The sequence below is a fragment of the Amblyomma mixtum genome, chromosome 2 (genome assembly GCF_055824585.1).
Source record: "Amblyomma mixtum isolate Tamu chromosome 2, ASM5582458v1, whole genome shotgun sequence".
NCBI lineage: Eukaryota > Metazoa > Arthropoda > Arachnida > Ixodida > Ixodidae > Amblyomma > Amblyomma mixtum.
The window spans coordinates 161,130,460-161,143,592 of record NC_143013.1 but is presented as its reverse complement, the minus strand read 5'-3'; the positions used below and the strand labels follow the sequence as shown (position 1 = coordinate 161,143,592).

The 13,133-nt window shown below is 44.7% G+C and overlaps 1 protein-coding gene across 1 annotated transcript in view; it reads left to right on the top strand.

The window, feature by feature from the left end:
- LOC149361422 (uncharacterized) overlaps positions 1 to 13,133 on the top strand; it is a 442,275-nt gene that overhangs the window by 280,513 nt on the left and 148,629 nt on the right. The gene's annotated exons all lie outside the window — the stretch shown is intronic.

Sequence of the window (13,133 nt, the reverse complement as noted above, 5' to 3'; positions counted from 1 at the left end):
GACATGGAGAATATTGGAAAATCGTTGCACCCCGTTTGAACTCTGGCATGGAACGCCTTTGTTATTCTTTACCATCACTGTTAAACCATTATGTATCTACTAACTTTGATTTATTTATTTGCTCCACTGCTAAGCTTCGATCTATGTTTACTGAGGATGAATAACTGATTTTACTTATCCAGGGATTTCATTTTTCGGACCACTCTGTTTTACTTCTGTTCTGCACTGATCAAGTGTTTTCATTTTCTTTTGTTTGACTGTATGAATTCTTGCTGTTGACCAAATGCTGCTCATTAAGTGGGGCGACGGACTCGTCAAGCCGCCTATTGACGGCTTTTTTCCGTCGTCCTCCATCTGTGTACTGTACATGGGGGAAATAAAGTCTTCTCTTCTCTTCTCATCCGCATGTACATCCCCGCAGGGAGATTATGGTGAGCAATGCGTCACCACAGACCCGAGCACCCGCGCTTAGCCGCGCGTGGCATTGCCGTGTCCGGTGAAAAGGGGATCCTGGTGGTTGAGCCGATGCCGACCGTTTGGACCCTTAAGGCCCCTCGGCGGAGGCAACACACCACTTTGGCCCCAGCTTCCTGTAGACGGCACCTCCGGCCTGACCCGACCGGGGGAAATCGGCAGTCGCCTTTTCTTGTTCTCCTCTCCATCTTTCACTTTCCTATCTCCTTTCTTACAAATTTCTCATATCCTCCTCCCTTCTTAGTTTTTTCCTTTTTCCTGGCGGCGAGGGTTAACCTTGTGTGGCCAACTACACTGAGTTGCGTCATATTTGGTTATACTTAAGTTGTACAGCTGGCGTGGGCAGCACTTGCTTTCAAGTTCCTGTCGCGTCCCCTTTTTGAACTCCATGGTGGGTGGCTTGCACCATGACCGAGAAACTAAATTTTTTTATGGCTCCCCCCCTTTCCAAACCAGATCGCTCTCTTAAAAGAGGGCGGAACGAGCCACCAGACTTTTTTTTTCGAAAAAGAAACCGACATACACAAAGTTTTATGTGATACACAGTAACAGTGACGAAAAGCAAGCCCGAATAATATCCCCATTTCTTGTAACCAAATGTTTAACAGATACCTTAGGGCCTGGCTATAAGGTATCAAAAATGGCCAGCGGCGACCTACTCCTTGAACTGCGCGAGAGCATCCAGTGCTCGAAACTGTCAAACATTGCTTCGATAGGGGACATCTCTGTCTCCGTGACTCCCTACCGATCTCTTAACACATTTAAAGGCGTTATCTCAGAGCCTGACTTCATCCATCTAACTGAAACCGAAATCCTTCAAGGACTCTCTGATCAAAATGTAATTAACGTGCACAGGATCAAAATCCGCAAGGACAACAAAGAAATACACACCAAACACATGGTTCTCACTTTTAACACCAGCAGTTTGCCAGAAACGATCAATGTTGGATACTTGAAAGTCACCGTCAGACACTACATACCCAATCCCCGCCGATGTTCTGTCAGAAGTTTGGCCACGGCTCACAGAGTTGCCGCTGCCGCAAGACCTGCGCGAAATGCGCTTTGAAGGACAACCCTTCTGAGGAATGTGACGTAACCCTACGCTGCGCGAACTGTGAAGGAGACCACTCTGCATACTCCAGGGCGTGTCCGTCCTGGAAAAAGGAGAAAAATCATCACCATAAAGACCAAAGAAAACATTTCATTTAAAAAAGCCAGAAGGCGTTTTGCACTCACAAATACATTCTCCTTCACAGCGAAACCCAACTTGTCTGATGCGGTGCGCAGGGGCGTAGTACCACACAGCACTCCGGCACCTGCCGCGGCCACTTCCACCGCGCCTGTGGCAGGACCATCCACGCCCCAGGCAGAGAAAGCGAAGGCTGCTCTGCCAACTCCAAAGCAGGGAGTGCCGGCCCACGGGTCAGCATCCCGCAGGACTTCCCCCCGACCTGACACCCACGCACCCACGGCATCTCCGCGGTGAACCAGCACCTCTTGCGAGGTGATCGACCAAACTCCCAGCCCGCCTGCTTTACAGCGGCGGAACAGTTCTCTTGAGCGGAAAAAAGACAGGGCCACCATAACGGCCCCAGAACATAACTAAACCTCTCTTCGTTCCTACCCCAAAACATAAACATGGCTTTTCTAGTTCAGTGGAACTGTAGAGGAATATTGAGAAATTACGATGACATAAAAAATAATTTAGGGTCAATTTCCCTCGTAGCTTTATGTCTCCAGGAAACCAATCTAGGTCCACAACACATGAACATCCTGAAGCATCATTAAACTTTTAGACGCGATCGTGAGCAGGCAAATAGACTCTCTGGAGGCGTCGCGATTATCGTACAAAGCGGCGTTCCTGCTCGAGAAATCAAACACAGAATAAAACTTGAAGCCGTTGCGGTCAGTGTCGTCAGCTATAAAACAATTTCTATCTTTTCTGTGTGTATTCCTCCACATCTCACACTAACAGTCCACGATCTACAAAGCCTCATTGATGAACTTCCAGAACCTTATGTAGTAGTCGGGGATTTTAACGCTCACTCCCCTTTTTGGGGAAGTGAGCGCTCTGACTAAGGGGTCAAATAATCGAAGATTTTATCCTCACAAACAATGTTTGTCTTTTAAATACAGGAAAAGCCACCTACTACTCCGTACCCCGGGGAAAAGGACCTGTTTAGATTCGTCATTTAGCTCACCTTAAGTTTTTAATGATTTTAAATGAGATGTCATTGACAACGCATATGGCAGTGACCACCTCCCTATATAAATCACTTTAACTTCCTCACCAGAAATAATCCCAACAAAACCGCGGCGCTGGATGCTACACCTTGCCGACTGGTCACCTTTTAGAACAAAGGCAACTTTAAAGGATATAGTTTTAGAAAATCTCTCCATCGACCAGATAAATGAAAAGTTCACTAATTGTATCATAACTGCCGCACTCAAAGCTATTCCTCAGACGTCAGGAGTGGTGCGAGAAAATCATAAAATATGGTGGACAAAAGACTGCAACGAAGCAAAAAAACAACAAAATAGAGATTGGGGTAAATTTCGCAGGTATCCAACACATCAGAATCTCATAAATTTTAAAAAAGCAAGAGCTAAAGCTCGGTACGTTCGCCGTAGTGCCGAGAAAAAATCATGGCACAATTATGTTTCATCTATCAACAGTCAGATACCATCTAAAAAATGTGGGAGCAGGTTCGAAAATTAAACGGCAAGTTTTCACCATTCACAAATCCTTTTTTAACAACACCTGGCACACAAACAAGCATAGAAGAACAGGCAGACATATTGGGGAAACATTTCGTTGCAGTTTCAAGTTCATCACACTATATGCAGTCTTTTTTAAACTACAGAAACACAGCTTAAAGACAGATGCTCCCAACAAGTGGAGGTACAAATGAAAAATACAATAGCCTAATTACTCTCCAAGAAATCAATAGAGTACTATCTGTCGGGAAAAAAACTGATCCAGGACCCGACGAAATACATTATGAAATGCTTGCCCACCTTTCCGAGCCAGCCGTGGACGCTCTTTTAAGATTATTTAACACAATTTTCATATCTGGGAAAATACCGGAAGCCGGGAAGAAAGCTATTATTGTACCGTTTCTTATACCTAGTAAACCCCCAACCTCTCCCAGCAGAATAGACCCATAGCCTTGACCAGTTGCCTCGCCAAATCCTTCGAAAGTGTCCTAAATATAAGACACAACCTTTGTTCTTCAATCCTTTGAACTTCTTGATATCCACCAGTGTGGTTTTCAAAAGGGATGCTCCACTACAGATCACCTAGTCCGTCTCGAAAATACAGTCAGACAAGCTTTTGTACACAAACAACACTGTCTTGCAGTCTTTTTTAATTCAGAAAAAGCATATGAGACTACCTGGAGGTTCAGGATTCTTCAAGACTTAGCTGAACTTGGCATCCGTGGCAGAATGCTGAACTTCATTAAAGACTTTTTATCTAACCGCTCATTTAATGCTCCTCTAGGCTCAACCCTTTCGAGGGATTTTATTCAGCAAAATGGAGTGCCTCAAGGGTGTATTTTAAGCACAACTCTTTTTATTGTAAAAATTAATTCTCTTAACAAAATAATACCAAGGTCAATAACATATTCAGTCTATGTTGACGATCTTCAGGTAGCGTGCACATCTTCCAATATATCTACATGTGAAAGACAAGTACAATTTACAATCAACAAACTGTCAACATAGGCAGACAAGAATGGTTTCCAGTTCTCACCACAGAAAACAGTGGCCTTACTTTTTTCACTAAAACGAGGCTTGCACTCAGATCCCACATTGCACCTAAACCAAACCGAACTTCCTTTAAAAAAGGAACACAAATTTCTAGGCATCACCTTCAATAAAAAGCCTACTTTCCTGCCTCACATAAACGGACTAAAGAAGAAAGCGTCGCTATCACTGAACATACTGAAAGTCCTTTCACGCAGTCACTGGGGTTCTGATCAGGTATGCCTTCTACAGATTTATCGCTCTGTAGTACGTTCCGTTTTAGATTATGGCTGCATAGTGTATGGATCAGCAAGGCTGTGGTACTTGAAGCGACTGGACCCTGTGCACAATAAGGCTTTGCGTCTTTCAACTAGTGCTTACAGGACATCACCCGTAAAAAGCCTTTACGTAGAAACCAATGAACCACCACTTGCAGACAGACGAACAATGCTCACATGCTCGTACATTTTAAAGATCTGTTCCCAGCCTAAACACATCTGTTACTCACTCGTTACAAAGTGTCCATCTCGAACACTATTTACCAACAAGCCTCTAGCAATCAGACCACTTCTTCTCCGCTTTGAAGAGAAATGCCAAGAACTAGGCATAATGAACATATTGCCTAATATTGCCCGCGAACCTGATCCACTCCCACCTTGGTACTGCCTACCATCTGTGTGCGACTTTACATTAACACAATTTCGGAAAAAACATAAACCACATGAAAAGATATTAAAAGAATATTTAGCACTCAACGAAAAATACGGATAACACGAAGCATATTATACCGATGGATCAAAATAAGCGCACTACGTGGGAAGTGCTGCAGTTCAGAATAATTGGGAAAAAATAGTGCGGCTACCTGAGTGTACATCCATTTTCACCGCCGAGTGTTACGCAGTCTTGGTGGCTGTAGAAAAAATAATGAATGAGAACATTCAGAACACTATCATTTACACTGATTCTCTGAGCATACTAACCTCACTTCACCATAAAAATGCAGTGTCACCACTAATTGGTAATATCATACACAACATAAGAAGCGCCACAATGCAGGGACAAGACAAAATTTTGCTGGGTTCCCAGCCCCATTGGTATCACTGGCAATGAGAAAGCAGATGAATGTGCTGCGAAAGCTCGGAACAAACAAATAAAGAAAGTTTACATTCCCTACAAAGATGGCATGAAGTTAGTACAGTATAAGCTCGGAGATAAATGGCAGTCTCAATGGAATATTGAAGGTAATAATAAGCTCCACTTAGTAAAACCATTTATAGAAAAATGGAAGTCATGCTCCCGCCAAGAACGTTTCATCAAAGTTATTTTATGCCGTCTCCGCATTGGACACACACATCTCACACACAACTTCCTACTTACAAAAGAAGACATAACTGTTCATGAAAAGTGCGGAGATGAACTAATAGTAAACCACATATTATTCTCATGTACGGAACTTGAATCACTAAGGAAAAGACATTTTACTACCTTTCACAAAGAACACATTCCTTTTCATCCAGAATTGATTTTAGGTGAAGATGCACTTGTCAGTATACCCTGTGTTTTTAGCTTTTTAAGGGAAGCCAATATTCTTCATCAACTGTAATCTATTCACCCTGTGCTTCACTACATACAATTGTACACCTCAGCCACTTTCTCAATCATGAGAAGGAGGCTGAGGTCTTTATCTGAGTTGTTGGGAACCTCGAAATCCTTGCCGAGCCAAGGATGTCTGCGGAGGTAACGCAACCTTTAAAAGTTTCTGCTATCAGACATTTTTAAAATTCTTGTCTTTCATCAGCTAGGTAGTAAAAATAACTTTTAGGCCCTTTACACCACCGTTTTTATCCACTTTGTTTTCCAACTCTGCTCAGGCCAATTTTTCCATACCTTTGTCTTGGCGCATGACAGCCTTAGCTTCTTATGCGCCAATAAACCCAACACAACACACAACAAACACGCTTCTTTGAGAGGGGAGTAATGCCGCGAATCTTTGTAGCGTTCGTTTGTAGTGTTTATTTGCTCATGCTTCAAGGCTGCCGACGCGCGGCTTTATCGGTTCGTTTGTGACGCAAGACGCGCCTAGATTTATCTCGATTGATCGCATCCGGACGGAGCTGATTCTAGTTTGCGCTAGAATGTCCTAGTAACTTCCCAAACTTTATCTCGAATGTTTGCTATCAGCTTTAAAAAGAGCACGGCCGACAGCGGCGGGGATTTCTATTCGATGACCGCCGAGCACGCTTGTGGCTACGCCGCCGCCGAGTGATTCAGTTCTTTGCGGCGCAAGTCAGCTCAGATTAAGAGTTCCATTTCGAAGACATCCCCGTTGTTTTCCCTGTTCGCCGTACTGGAGTCACCACTACGTGACAATATACTAAAACCGACGAGATTTGCCCCGCTATGCACACAGTTGCTTATAGTAGAATATAGGCCACTCCCGCAGTAACCGCACAACATTATCCACTCCAGAAGTCAACATCTATACACATATTCAGTCACAGTATGAGATAGTCCGTTGCGGCGCCACCATCATTTCACACACTCACACAAAGAATAACATCGAACACTCCAGAAGGCCCCATCTACGCATAAATTAAGTCAGAGAAGCCCATAAACCGTCCCTGCTGTTACCATTTCCAGTCAAGATGAGTGTCCTGCACGAATTCTGAAAGAAGGCGTGAACCCTTTCTTCTGCATGTCCGGTCTCCACTCGGGTAGACAATGTCCTTAACTCTACTGTGAATTGCTCTTGTCCTCTTGAAGGAAGCGAACATCACATACCTTTCCGCGTTGTACTCTGGGCAATACATAATATAATGTTCTATATCCCCGCACACGCCACACATAGAACATAGCGGAGACGATGACATGTCCGTCTTATGCATCCAGGCAGGAGTACGAGCAGAGCCCGTTCGAATTCCATGTATTAAAGTGGCCTGGGATCTTCTCAAACCCTTGGTCACGCATGGCTTGTGGGGCGCACTCCACAGGGTACTGAAATAATCGAACACCATTATTCTGAAGAAACGTTTTGCATCTGGAGGGACTTGTTTTAATGAATTTCGCGACAGTGCTTTATGGGCGAGACTGCCTGCCACCTCATTGCCTCTGACTCCCATGTCAGATGGCATCCATTGGAAATATAGAATAAAGCCTCTGTTGTGCAGATTCTCTACCAAGCGTAGAGAGCTTATAAATAAACTGTCAGTAGGGAGCCCATGCTCCAACCTCTGAAGGGCAGATTTTGAATCAGTTAGGATGACAACAGGTTGAGCGGGACAAGACCCTAAGTTCCCTAATGCCGCCTTAATAGCAACAGTTTCGGCCGTGTTTGAGGATACGACAGCGGCAATGCGTGCCCACCACTTACAGGCCAAAGAAGGAATGTAAAAAGCCGCTGCGCTAGCTTGTTTAACCTTGTCCACAGAGCCATCCGTGAAAATTTGAAAATGGCGGACATACCCTTTTTCCAAATGTTCATGTACGAGGGAACGCGTTGCTGCCAAAGGAGAACTGGGCTTGGCGCTCACATGGGGAACTGTGACCTTACAGCCGAGAGTTTCAAAATATCACTGTGGTTTTAACCGTTTCCTTTGCCTTGGAACATTAAAGCCTAAAGAAGTATTAAGGGCCAAGTAGGCCTTCGACTCATCTCTTGCAGAGCCGCTGGAGAAGGGATTGCCCAGCTACCGTCTCTCCTAGGCGGCCAAGACGAAGTAGTAGTCTCTGTGAAGCAACAAGGTTAAGAGGTTTTGATAGTGACTCATGAAGTACTGCCTTGCTCGAAGCCGCCTGAGGAACTCCAATGGCTCTTCTTAGGCCCTTTCTATGGAAAACTTCAAGACGTTTAAGCTGTGAAGCCGAGGGGGAAATTAAAGGTAATTGATACATTATGCGACTAACCACCAGCGCTTCATGAAGTTTGACCATTGTAGAAGAATGGTTTCCCATTTCTCACCAGCAATTCTACCGATCACATTGAGATGCGAAGATAGAGAAGAGACAATCGTATCCATAGCTTTTCGCCACTGTAGACGGGAGTTAATAATGACGCCCAGAAAACGCGTGTGATTTAATTGACGCATGCAAGAGTGACCAAGGTCCACCCGTAACCACGCTTGACGCCTTCCTACACCCGGAAACAGAGTAAAGCCGGATTTTTTCACTGATAGAGACAATCCCACACCTTGAAGTTAAGCTTGCACCGAAAGTAGAGCCTATCGAGCTATCAGGGCTAATCGCTTGTGTTGGTAGCCAGTAAACTAAATACAAATGTCGTCAGCATATATTGACATCCGCACTTGCCTGCAATTTTTATTCAACGAATCGGATTTCAATCTTCTGTGCAAGCTGCCATTACCCGCTTCCCTGATTCAAGAAGTTGCTATTGATATCTACCATCCAACCTCGTCGAATGGTTTCATTCAGTACAACTGATCTCAATATCTCATTGAGTGGACTCAATATTTAAAGCGACTTTTTTTTCTGTGGAACAAGTAACTACCATAATAAGGGAGTAATTACTCGTTGACTTGCAGCCAAGCGCGGCCAAGAGTAATTATTCCCTTATTACAATTACTCCACCTTGGGGGATTCTCCTAAAAACATTTCCACCAAACAACTACCTTGCAAGCGAGTGGTATGTTTAATGCGGGTGAGTATGCCGAGTTGGTACATAACTGAAAAAGACGGCAGCGCAAAAAAAAGGGACAGAGACGAGAGGAAAAGAATGGCTCTGAGCTTCCAACTACTTTGTTGTGAATGTTTCCACGCATATAAAGATTTTCTTCCAGCTATGGTGATCGTAGACGCATCCACAAATAGGTCAGCTCTTTTCGGAGAGACGGAGAGGGTGATAGACGTGGAACATACTCAGGCTTGCTCAAGATTGTATACCAGTTTCCATTTCACAATTTCCTGTGTGATGTGTTCTGTGCCCTTTCTAATAATAAGCGTGCTCTCGAGATCAGGGTATAGAATCTACTGATCGAACAGAAGCGTACCCCAAAAGAGAAGAATGTGAATAATGGTGAAAGTTAGTGAAAGCTTTCCAGTAATCTCATGCTGCATATTGAACATGAAAGTAACAATTGAATAGCGCGTGCATTAAATGTATTTGAAATGTAAAAACAAATAAAATGAAAGCGGAAGGCAATATGGCGCTTGAAGACTTCGAGGAAGGGAAGTGAAGCTTAAACACGCCTGAATAACGCACAACAACCACGCGTCTTCTTTTGTCTCAAGGGCGCCTCCGCTCCCGTTTGCAACTGTTGAAACACTGGTAAGCCCATTAGAACTCTAGTTGCAAGCAAAAACGTTTAGTCGATGTCCCTGTCAGTAATTATAAAACCTTCCTAAATGAGCATAACTTGTTTCAGTACTTATATTAAGGAGCGAATTGCTAGCAGTACCTATTGAAGGAGTGGTTGGGTAAAGAAGCTTGAAGAGCTCTGTCTTTGGCTGGTTACACATCAGCCCCAACTAAGTCAGAGGAGGCCACCTTGAACGCCCGAACAGGAAATTTACTATTTATGTCCCCTAACAACGATGCAACGTCCGCGACGTGGAGACATTGTTAGCGAGAAAGTAAAACCCAGTTTGGCAAAGTTCTCGAAGTTGTGGCGATGCCACTCTATGTCTTGAGTGCACGTAATGAGAGCAGAAGAATGCTGCCAAAGCATAATTGTCAATGACGGGTGGTTTTCTCCTAGTGATCGAAAACAAAAATGTCAGTGGTATTTCTGTCCTAGGAAACAAATCGTTACGGTATGATCTACCAGCCTCATGAATAACTTACTCCAAGCCTTAGACGAATTCCCAGCATTAGCATTAAACTCACTTTTGGATGATTCACTTTGAATAAGTGTCGTAAGCTTTATGACGGGCTTGGAATCAGTGTGATTGGTATTGGAGTGTTCCGCGTTAGTGAAGACGTGCAACGCCAGCAGGGATTGAAAATGAGTCAGTACAACGTGAGGCGACTTACCTAAAGGAGCAAAGAAAAAGTTTTCCCAACATCACAGCATTGATTCACTTAACTCTTTCGTTAACACGACTATGTGCTTCGGTCACTGGTGATCGAAAAATCGAAGCGCTACGGCAGCGCGACCGCGGCCGCTGCGCATTTGCTGAGTCATTCTGTTAGTTGTTCACACATTGAACTTGAATTTACTGCTTAGTTTATATTTTTGCCAAAAAGCGGCATTTTTTGAGACGCGCTTGATGTTGGGGGTGCGGCGTCGGACGCTTCTAACAAGTATCATCAGATATGGCGCGCGCTCGAAAAAACCCTGTTGCACGAAATTCTGCTGCGTTTGCACAACATATTTTTGATGCATCGATTAGCACGGACTCTGACGACGACGCTCTATCATCAGGTATTGTTTCGAAGCACAAACTGCGCAACGAGAGCCCAGAACTCTAGGCTTATCTGTTCAGTTTCCTCCTTCCGGTCCGTTTGTGCGAACCGACGCTCCTCGTTATAGCTGTTACGGTGGTCTGGCGCCACCTGATTTGTTCTCCAGAGACTACAGTTTCGGTTTATGCGTAGACTGCCATTTCCTCATGACGCGCGAATTATTAGAATGGCCTTGAAGCGGAGGGTACAGCGAGGACGCTCCGGGCATAGCGTCGGGCGCGCGGTCGACGCGTGCTCGGAAAAACCTTGCTCCGCGCAATTCCACTGCGTCGACTGCAGTTATTATCTATTTTACGGGTATCAGAGTCTCTGGTGACGATGTGGCGTTGTAGGAGTTTGGTTCAGAAGCTGTAACTGTGCAAAGCAATCCCGGAACGCTGGCCGTGTTAGTTTCGCTTTCTTTTTGCCATCCCCTTGTGCGGGCGCATATCTGGTTTGTTGTTCAGACAGTTAGTTCCATTTTCGACCTAGTTCGTTATTTCCCCGCGAGTCGTGCATTTTTGAGGTTCCCTTGAAGCACAGGTTTATTGCGACGTAACACGCGGTGAGGATGGCGCCGCGTCGAGCTCGGGCACTTAGCGCGCTCGAAAGAGTCCCGCTTCACGTGATTCCCCAGCCTCTGCAGCTGATTTTTAAGATTCTCCGAGCAGCAGTTACTCGGACGACAATGCTGTAACGTCGGATTTTTATTCCGCAGCTATATGGTAGCTATATTTATCGCACACTATATATCGGTATATCACAGCTATACTTTGTTTCATAATTTGTTTTCAATTTTTTCTTCAATTAAATATGTTTTGATTTATATTTACTTCAACCACGGTTACCAAGCTTTCATTTGGCACATAACATTACACATCCAATTTTTTTTTGTTGGACTGTAAATGTCATATCAAGGACACTCTCGAATCAGCCTTTTCAAGAGGCATAAAGAAAAAATTTCTAGCTCGAGAACTATTCAAGTTATAATTTTTATACTTTATTGCCATATTTTAGAAAGAATGCGAATTGTTCTGTATATTCTAAAATGTTTTTAGTAAAATTGTTTTTAAAGGTATATTCATATAAACACAAAAATTTTGTTCTTTTTATTTTTGTTGTGTTTATTGATTTTTACGCAGAATTTATAAACAGAATTTGTGCTAAAATGAACTTCATTAGAAAGCGCGTTCTACTGCAATAATTTTTATGCATTTTATATACTTCTATCCATCACAATTTTTCTATAAAAAATATTTGTCTGCGACATATAAAAAACGGTCCTTTTCCTGTGGTAACGAAAGAGTTAAAAGTACAACGGCGTTCACGTGGCGTTCACGATGCTGACAAGTAGCAGTGTCAACATTTTAACCGGCTAGTATAGTACTTTTTGAAAAATTGTGCACTGGTGCTTTTTGTCCCGTCGGTAATGTGCGTGCGTATGCGTAACCCCGAATGCAGCAGAATAACCTTCCAACCTGGTCCTCATTTAAGAAGAGCTTCGCCGGTGTTTTTGGCCCCCCCCCCCCCCCCCCCCCCATGCGGAAACTCCGCGCCGAGCAATGTCTCCGTACTGGAGCTCGGCTACCAGCCGAAATCTTCACGAGCTATATTTTAGACTATACTCAGCATACAGAACAGCTATATTGACTTATGCAAGCGCACTAATCCTTCGATGCCGAAGACAGATAAAGTTAACCACATTCTTAAAGGGATCGCCGATGATGCTTTCCAAATGCTCCTGCCTGCTGAACCCACCTTCGTCAGTACCATCATCCTGTGCCAAAGCTTTGACGAGCTGCGAAAGCAACGTGCTTCTACGCGGCAGTCTGCTGCATCTACCGAAGGTCTTATTGGCTTGGCCCTTAGTCCCTCGCCTTCTGAGCAATCCCTGTTCATGCAGCGCATCAAAGACATTATCCTCGAAGAAGTCGCCTGACTACTGCATCATGTTCAAGACTATGCCTGCCCTACTGCCGACCTAGCGTCGCGCCGACTAAGTGCCATGTTGTTCAGGAGGAGGTGCTGCATTCCTCCCATACAGCCTCCTGTTTCCTCCTGTGGCAGTACCGCTCACGTATGATGAAACCTTCACCGGCACAGCGGGCTCGCTGGCCCCTCCCGCGTTGCGCAGCAGTCCTCCCTATTATGCTCTACCCCCGTTTATGCGAACTCCGCCAGCCTCGTTTCCTCGCACCCGATGATACAATATGAACCTTTAGCGCACCACCGACAAATGGCCAATCTACTACATTTGTGGGCTTCCGGGTCACGTCGCACTTCTTTGCAGTCAGCGTTTGCCTTGTTCTCGCGATGATGTGCGCCCGTACGGATGCGATCACGAGCCGCCCCTACAAGCGGCTCTTCTGGCACGTCTATGCTTCGCCCGAATTATCCGACTCGCCGCTCGCCTTCCTCTCGCCGGCGTTCAATTTCCCCTATGCTCCGGCACCAAACCCCCTCCCGGAGGGAAACTGAACGCCGCACTTCCGGAGCCAAGAACTAAGTCTTTCAC